We start from the raw sequence: 8,097 nt of genomic DNA, 5'->3' as shown, positions 1-8,097 counted from the left end.
ACGCTCCGCCTTCCGGCCAATCGGAGCTTGAGAGGCAACAAGAGAGGGCGTGGGTGATTTCAAAAAAGAAAAAAAAAAATCTAACGTAACGCTACGTAAACGCCACCCTATAGAAACCTGGGCCTTTTAAGCCTTCCTAATTGGTTAGTTTCAAAATAAAGGTGGGGCAAGACGCAATGGTTGGAATTTCAGAATAACTGTTGCAATGGGAGGAGTTTGGCAGATGAAAGTAAGGTCGGAAAACCAATTAACTTTCCAGGAGGTCGTCCAGTTACCAAGACAACCAAAACCTTACAACCAATTGCCGGAGGATAGTTTGAAGTTTTAAAAACATACGAAGAAGAAAAAAAAAAAAAGAAGAATCGGAATGTGACGTCATGAGCAGGGACGTATATCTAGACCTGACATTGGGGGGGCCAGCCAGAGTTAAAATGGGGAGGGCACCCACCAACAACCCCACATCACCCAGCATCCAGTTAACTCTGCAGTTCCCACAGTTCCACAACCCCACACAAAACACCAGCCCAACCCAACCCAACCCAGCATCACTTCACCAGTGTCCCCAAAGTTTTTTGTTTTGTTTTATTTTTTTACCTAGAGAGTCTGGATTCTCAATGTGGACTCTGGAGTGGAAAGCAGGCAGGGCAGTATGGAGCCTGGAGGACTACTGGTGGTGCTGCTGCAGTGATAGGCAGGCTAGACAGCGGATGGTGGCTCAGGTCGGTGGTGGGCTCTTCAGTGCTCCAGTCCTCCTCCTCTGGTGAGTGGTAACTGGTTGGCGCGAAGTTCGCAAACCCGAAGTTCTGAGGCACGAGGCGGGTCACGGTGAGCGCCAGCCAGGGCGGCAGTGAGGCACGATGAGGTGGTGAGCAACAGGGCGGCAGCGGGAAGAATTGTGGAGTCAGGCCAGACTTCGGCGGGAAGGACCATGTGGACGTCACGTCGTCAAAGAAACAGAAGCACGCGGCTGCATTGCTGATCTGCAAGGGCGGGCTTCTGTTTCTGTGAGTCTGACGTCCTGCATGTTGTACGTGCAGGACATCAGACTCACAGAAGCGAAGCCTGCCCATGCAGAGCCGCGCCGGAGAACAGGACTTGTTCGGCTGGCGGCGCCAGCAAAGGTACTAGCGGCGGCAGGGGAGGGTTTGGCGGCGGGAGAGGGGTCGAAGGTGTTGGCAGTAGGGGAGTTCAGGGCCCCGTGGCCCCACGCAGATACGCCCCTGGTCATGAGACTAAGCGAAGGAGCTCCTCAGGTTGACCAATCAAGTTTTGCAAAATTGACTAGCTGTCTAGCCAATAAGCATTTGAGTATTTCTATTTACTTTTTTTTTAAATTATTATTATAAAATTTCTAATCATTGACAATGCTGCTTCTTAAACCAAGCTTCATAAATAAATGTAAAAGAAAAACAGAAAGAGATTTTTTTTTAATATACTGACTTTAATGGTAAAAGTAATTACATAGTAACATAGACATTAATGATGTCTTTATTTATTTGTTACATTTCGACCCCGCACTTTCCCACTCATAGCAGGCTCGATGCAGCTTACATAGTAATAGGATTACAAAGTAAAGTGTAGAGAAACACAGGCTAATCTTAGCAGAGTGATGGAGATGCAGAGTAATGGAGATGTGTAGATAGGTAATATTATGAGGAGAAGCGGTAAAGGAGGTAGGAGGAGGTGCTAGTTTTAGGTTAAATAGAGAAATCAGGGGAAAGGTCGGGGTGAGTATAGAGAGAAAATGAAAGGAGGTGTGGTCATAGCCATTGTTGCAGGATCATGAGAAGAATAGACGGGTTAATAGAGTTTGGTTGTGGCGTTTGGGTAAGCTTCCTTGAATAGATGGGTTTTCAGAGATTTCCTGAAGGGTAGATAGTCTTTGATAGAGCGGATGGGTTTGGGTAGTGCATTCCAGAGTTGACTACCTTTGAAGGAGAAGTTGGAATCAAACGAAGATTTGTACTTGAGACCTTTACTGCTGGGATAGTGCAGGTCGAGGTAGTTTTGATAGGATACTGTAGTGTTTCTGGTGGGTAAGTCGATCAAGCCGGTCATGTAGCTTGGGGAAACACCATGGATGATCCTGTGAATCAATGTGTGGACTTTTAAGTTTATTCGTTCTCTAATAGGGAGCCAGTGAAGCCATTCATGAAGGGATGTAGCACTCTCAAATCGTGATTTACCCAAAATGAGTCTAGCCGCCGTGTTCTGGGCAATCTGAAGATTTTTTAGGATTTGGGTCTTACAACCTATGAAAATGCTATTGCAATAATCCACGTGGTTGAGTACAGTGGATTGTACCAAGTTACAGAAAGTTTTCAGGGGGAGATACTGTTTAACGCGTATAAGAATCCACATCTTGTTGAACATTTTCTTCGTAGTGGATTTTGCATGAGTTTCAAATGAGAGATGCTTGTCAATAGTTACTCTAATAATTTTCAGGTTGTTGGATATGGGGATAGTGACATCAGGGGTATTAAGAGGATTCCATATTGTCCAATCAAGAGAGCAGCTCTGGTTCAGTAACTCTCCAATTGGCCAGTGTGTGTGGTAAGGTCAAAGGGTAAAGGATAAGGCTGTCAACTGGATTGACCCAGTTTAGGGTTAACCCTATTGTCTATGGATCAAGCCACACCGTTTACGTCACGCCGATGTGGCCGACCCGGCATTCTATATAAGCATAAGCTCTAAAATTTTAAACTGAGCATGCTCAAAGGTTCCTGCCCAAATATATACTATAAATACAGTGGAACAGTACTGTAATCCCTAGTTTCTTTTTGTCCGCGGTTATGGAACAACCCGAGTAAATTTTATTTTTCCCATCAGTTATACTTTACCTTAACATAATTCACGAATTTGACTTAGCAGCACTTTTATTTAAAATGTCTACTTATAAAACTGCATTTAAACGCTGTTCTACTTGCACACATAAATTATCCATTACTGACCCTCATATTTGCTGCTTGTGATGTCTGGGTCAGCAGCATGACACCTAGTTATTTTCACTGCAAAAGTATGTCACAGAAAACATTACACGTAAGAGCTCTCAAACTACAGGAATACCTTAGAACTTCGCGTTCAGAATCTTCAACAACAAGTTCTTCGAAAAAAAACTAAACGTCCTACTTCACCTGTGATTGTAGACCAAACAAGGCCTGCTCTCCCCCTTGCCTTAGTGGCTGTGGAACAGGTCTCCACTATTGAAGTTTCACAGGATTTTATGGAGAAGACTGCTCATACAGTTCCAGTGTTACAGATTAATCAAACTGACGGTAAATCCATTCCAACTCTTTATTTATTTATTTAATACATTTATACCCCACTTTTTCCCACTAGTTGTAGGCTCAATGTGGCTTACACATAACCGTAGGGTAGGCTACAGTTCAGAAACTATAAATGAACAATGTAATAGTAGGTTATTAAGCGTATAGGTATCATATAAAATAACAGATAACAAAAGATATTGCAGGGTAATACAAGATAATAAGGTCCATGGATTTTGCATCATTCTTCAAATATTACAACTTCAAGTGGGCTCGACACCTCTTCTTCAAGAAATGTCATGTAATGACATTGTAATGACTCAACTTCATCCTCGGTCTCTGCTTCCCCTTGACGTAAAAACATCAGTCATACTCTCGGGGGCTACACCATAGAAACTCTCAGCATCAAGATTCAACTTCTATACTGACTATATCACGTGCATCCTCTGTCTCAGAGAAGCAGAGGATCAAAGTCTCATTCTTCTTCCACTAAAGTTCTTCATAAGCAGAATAATTTAATTAATTTACTAACACGTTTGTTAACGAGACAGGATTCAATTAAAGATACAACGACACCTCATCAATCAACCCCATCATCTAAAATGTCACCTTTGCAAAAATCTTCACAAAGAGAAAATTAATGGAAGACTCTTACTCAAAATTTTTAGTCAAACTAGCTAAAGCATTAGATGTTTTGCTCCCTTCTCAAGATACTCAATCTAATGACAGATCAGTTACTAAGTTTTTTAATATTTCAAAAGAGTCTATGTTCTTCCAGTTGCCCAAGTACGTCAAGATCCTTTGCAATATATTTAGGAAGACCCAAATCTATAGAGGTTGACATTCAGAGCAGTTTAAGTGGGCAAGAGTCTCATGTCTGGTTAAATCACTTGTGTAGAACCAGGGCCAGTGCTAGACATGATGGGGCCTGGAGCAGACAGCAGCTAGGGAGGGGACCCCAAAGCTTACTTGAAGAATGTCCCTCTTTCAACTTCAAGCAGGTTTGATGCCCCCCCCCCCCCCCCAATGACATGGAGGCGGGGTTATCCACTGATATGCAGCAACATTAGAGAATGACATGGGGACAGAACCCACAGGGATAGGGCAGGGACGGGGACAGCCCGCGGGGATGGAGACAGAGCCTTTGGGAACAGGGACAAACTTTTCTACTGTGAAGCCTGTTCATGAACTGAACTGTTTATGTTTGAGTGATGTAGGTGGCAAATCTTTTGATTTTTTTGGGAAAAACAAGCAAGCATGCTGGTCACAACTAGCAAAATTTGCAAGGGGGATCCTGTACATTCCTGCGAAAAGCACATCTTCCATTGCAGGAAGGACTGTGGAAGACAGGAGACCTGGACTGAATCCTGAGATTGTTGATGACTTATTCATCCACAGATTAAAAAGTCATAATGGTGCTTTCTCCCCCGCTAGGGCATACAGAACAGGTTGTATGTTGTACCCCTGGACATTTTAACAGGGTGGATTAGGATTCCTTGGGGTAAACTAAGCAAAAAGGAGTTGAGGTTTAGAGGTATAAGCCTCTCATTTGCAGGAGAGCGGAGGAAGGGGGACAGCCTAAAGGAAGTGCAAGGGAACAAACAGGCTATCGAAACTGTAACATAGAATTTGAACTCAGGGCAAACCCTTACTGTCTCCAGCCGGGCTGAGCCCTAACAATGCAGCTCAGGGCTGGGACCCTGGGAACAGGAAGCTGTGTGTAAACAAGATTCTGGAGCCAGCAGAGGCACAGAATGCAGCCAGGCCAAGGAGTGGACAGAGAGAGCTGCACTGCCCAGAACAGGTGGCTTCTGATATTTTCAGCCCCCTGCGTTTTCTGCTTATTTATGGAGTCTCCTCTGGTATTTTCAGTCCCTGCACTCTCTGCATTTTACTGGCGTCTCCTCTGGTATTTTAAGTCTGTGCTCTCTCAGCATTTTGATGGGGTCTGTTTTGCTATTTTCAGTCCCTGCACTCTCTGTGTTTAGCTGTAGTGTCCTCTGGTATTTTCAGCCCTTGCACGCTCTGCATTTTGGTGGAGTTTCCTCTGGTATTTTCAGCCCCTACCCTCTCTGTATTTAGCTGGAGCCTCCTCTGGTATTTTCAGTCCCTGCACTCTCTGTGTTTAGCTGGAGTCTCCTCTGGTATTTTCAGCCACTAGGGCACAACAGTGGGGGGCGAGGGGTGTGTGGAGCATGCACGTGCTGTTGGCTCTGCTGGTCCCCTGCCCCAGAACAGGAAGTTGACGTCTGAGGGGGCAGGGGACCGGCGGAGCCGACAGCGCGTTCCTGCTCCGCGCACCCCCTTGCTTGGAGGAGGGGGGTGTGCGCTGCCCAAACTTAAACAAAATCCTAGCTTGGATAGGCAGCTAATGTGCTCTTACCAAAAGAAGAATTGCTCTGTCCTGTTTCCCAGCTGAATAAACTAATCTAGCTGCTGTTAGATCAGGGGCATGCCTGGCATGTTCACACATATCTTATTAAAAACTTGCACCAGCCATTTGGTTGGTGTAAGTGCTCATTTCAAAAGTTAGGCATGAAACTGCAGACTTAAGCTTGCATTCTTTAACGACAGTTCTGCGCAGATCTGCCGTTATAGAGATCAATGCTTAGTGGGTATCATCATCCCTGGTGCCTCCATTTTGGGGATCTTTTGAGAATATACTCTTAGGTGCATAAAATACCCAGTGTACCTAAATGTAACACACCTTGAGCTACTACTGAAAAGGTGTGAGCAAATCTAAATAAATAAATACAATTGTAACACACCTAGATCAATAGATAGAGTGGGATATGCATTTTATTGATAAAAATCAAAGGTACCGTGGCAGGCAAAGGATCCAATTGCTTTCAGGATTAGGAGAGCAGCATTGGCAGTTGGGGAGGGGGTGTGGGGAGTCCAGGAAGAGCCCAGCTCTGCAGGGAAGGACGGCAGAGGCAGAACCTGTCATCAGTGCCCTAGGCGAGGCGCCAGGCTGGACTGTCAACACGGGGAAGGAAAAGCCCATTATACTGATGCATTAATCCTACCAAGTCTTGCTCCCTTCCTGCCCATCTAATCTATAAACCAGTTTCCGATTTCAGTTCACCCTTTCCCTTCCAAGCCCTCGTCACCCATCCAAGGCAGAGCAAGGTGCCAGAGAATCTTATTTATTTATTTGTTACATTTGTATCCCACATTTTCCCACCTATTTGTAGGCTCAATGTGGCTTACATAGTACCGGAGAGGCCTTTGCAGGCTCCGGTGTGAACAAATACAGGGTGATGTTGTGGTAAGATCAAGTTCATGTGGCACAGCCACATTAGGGAATCGGAGAACGGAAGAGTTGTGTTATGTCCATTACATGCTTTAGTTTGGTTGTGTTGCAGAGATTAGACATTTAAGTTGGATTGGTAGGGTATGCCTTTTTAAACTACCGTCCAGTAGCATCTATCCCGTTGGTGGTCAAACTGATGGAAAGCATGGTAACCAAACAACTTACAGATTACATAAACAAATTCTCAATATTACATGAATCACAGTCAGGCTTTTGCCCCCTCCACAGCACGAAAACAGTATTACTCACTCTTCTAGCCAAATTCAAGCAGGAAATAGCAACAGGCAAAAACATCCTTCTCCTCTAATTCGACATGTCTAGTGCATTCGACTTGGTAAACCATAATATATTAATAAGATTACTAGATAAGTTCGGGATTGGTGGAAACATACTTAACTGGATCAAGGGCTTCCTAACCACAAGAACATAACAAAATCAAATTCTAACATATCATCACCATGGAAAGCAGACTGTGGAGTACCACAAGGATCACCGCTATCACCGATCCTCTTCAACCTAATGATGACCCCACTTGCCAAGTCCTTATCCAGCCATGGCCTTAACACTTTCATATATGCAGACTATATCACAATATACATTCCTTACAAAACCAAACTGACAAATCACCAACAAAATCAAGCTCGACCTGAACATCATGGATTCATGGGAAATGCATTTCAACTAAAACTCAATAAAGAAAAAAATCATTGTCTCATCCTCTCATCCCAACACAGCGTGGACATCCCCACAAGTATCAACACCCCAGATCACACCTTTCCTATCTCAGACAGCTTGAAAATCCTCGGGGTTACAATGGACCGTAACTTAACACTAGAGAGCCAAGTGGCATCCACAACAAAGAAAATGTTCTACTCAATGTAGAAACTCAAATGCGTGAAGCAATTCTTCCTGAGGGAAACATTTTGCAACCTGATACAATCAATGGTGCTAAACCACTTAGATTACTGCAATGGAATTTATGCGGGATGTAAAGAACAAACCTTAAAGAAACTTCAGACCGCTCAAAACACGGTAGCTAGGCTTATATTTGGTAAAACGCAATTTGAAAGCGCAAAACCCCTCTGCATAAAACTACACTGGCTCCCAATCAAAGAACGCATCGCCTTCAAAATCTGCACCCTGGTTCACAAAATCATCTATGGAGAAGCCCCAAGTTACATGACAGACTTGATCAACTTACCAATTAGAAATACATCTGAATCAACACGATCTTATCTAAATCTGCACTTATATAGCTAAGCTTTCGGATGGGACCGAGGGGTCTTCTGGAGTCAAATATAAATAAAACACTAAAGTGGTGTATTTTCAGAATGACTTAACCCCGCCAGAAACGGCCGCTGACCGGTTAAATCAGTGGCACTTAACTGGTTATTCCCTCTGAAAATTAGCAGTTTGCGCCTAAGTGAAAACTTGCCGGGTATTTGTGACCTGGATTGGCCACTGTTGGAAACAGGATGCTGGGCTCGATGGACCTTTGGTCTTTCCCAGTATGGC

This window comes from Microcaecilia unicolor, chromosome 3, assembly GCF_901765095.1.
Source record: "Microcaecilia unicolor chromosome 3, aMicUni1.1, whole genome shotgun sequence".
Taxonomy (NCBI): Eukaryota; Metazoa; Chordata; class Amphibia; order Gymnophiona; family Siphonopidae; genus Microcaecilia; species Microcaecilia unicolor.
The sequence above is the reverse complement of the archived record's forward strand: the minus strand, read 5'-3'. Positions refer to the sequence as shown.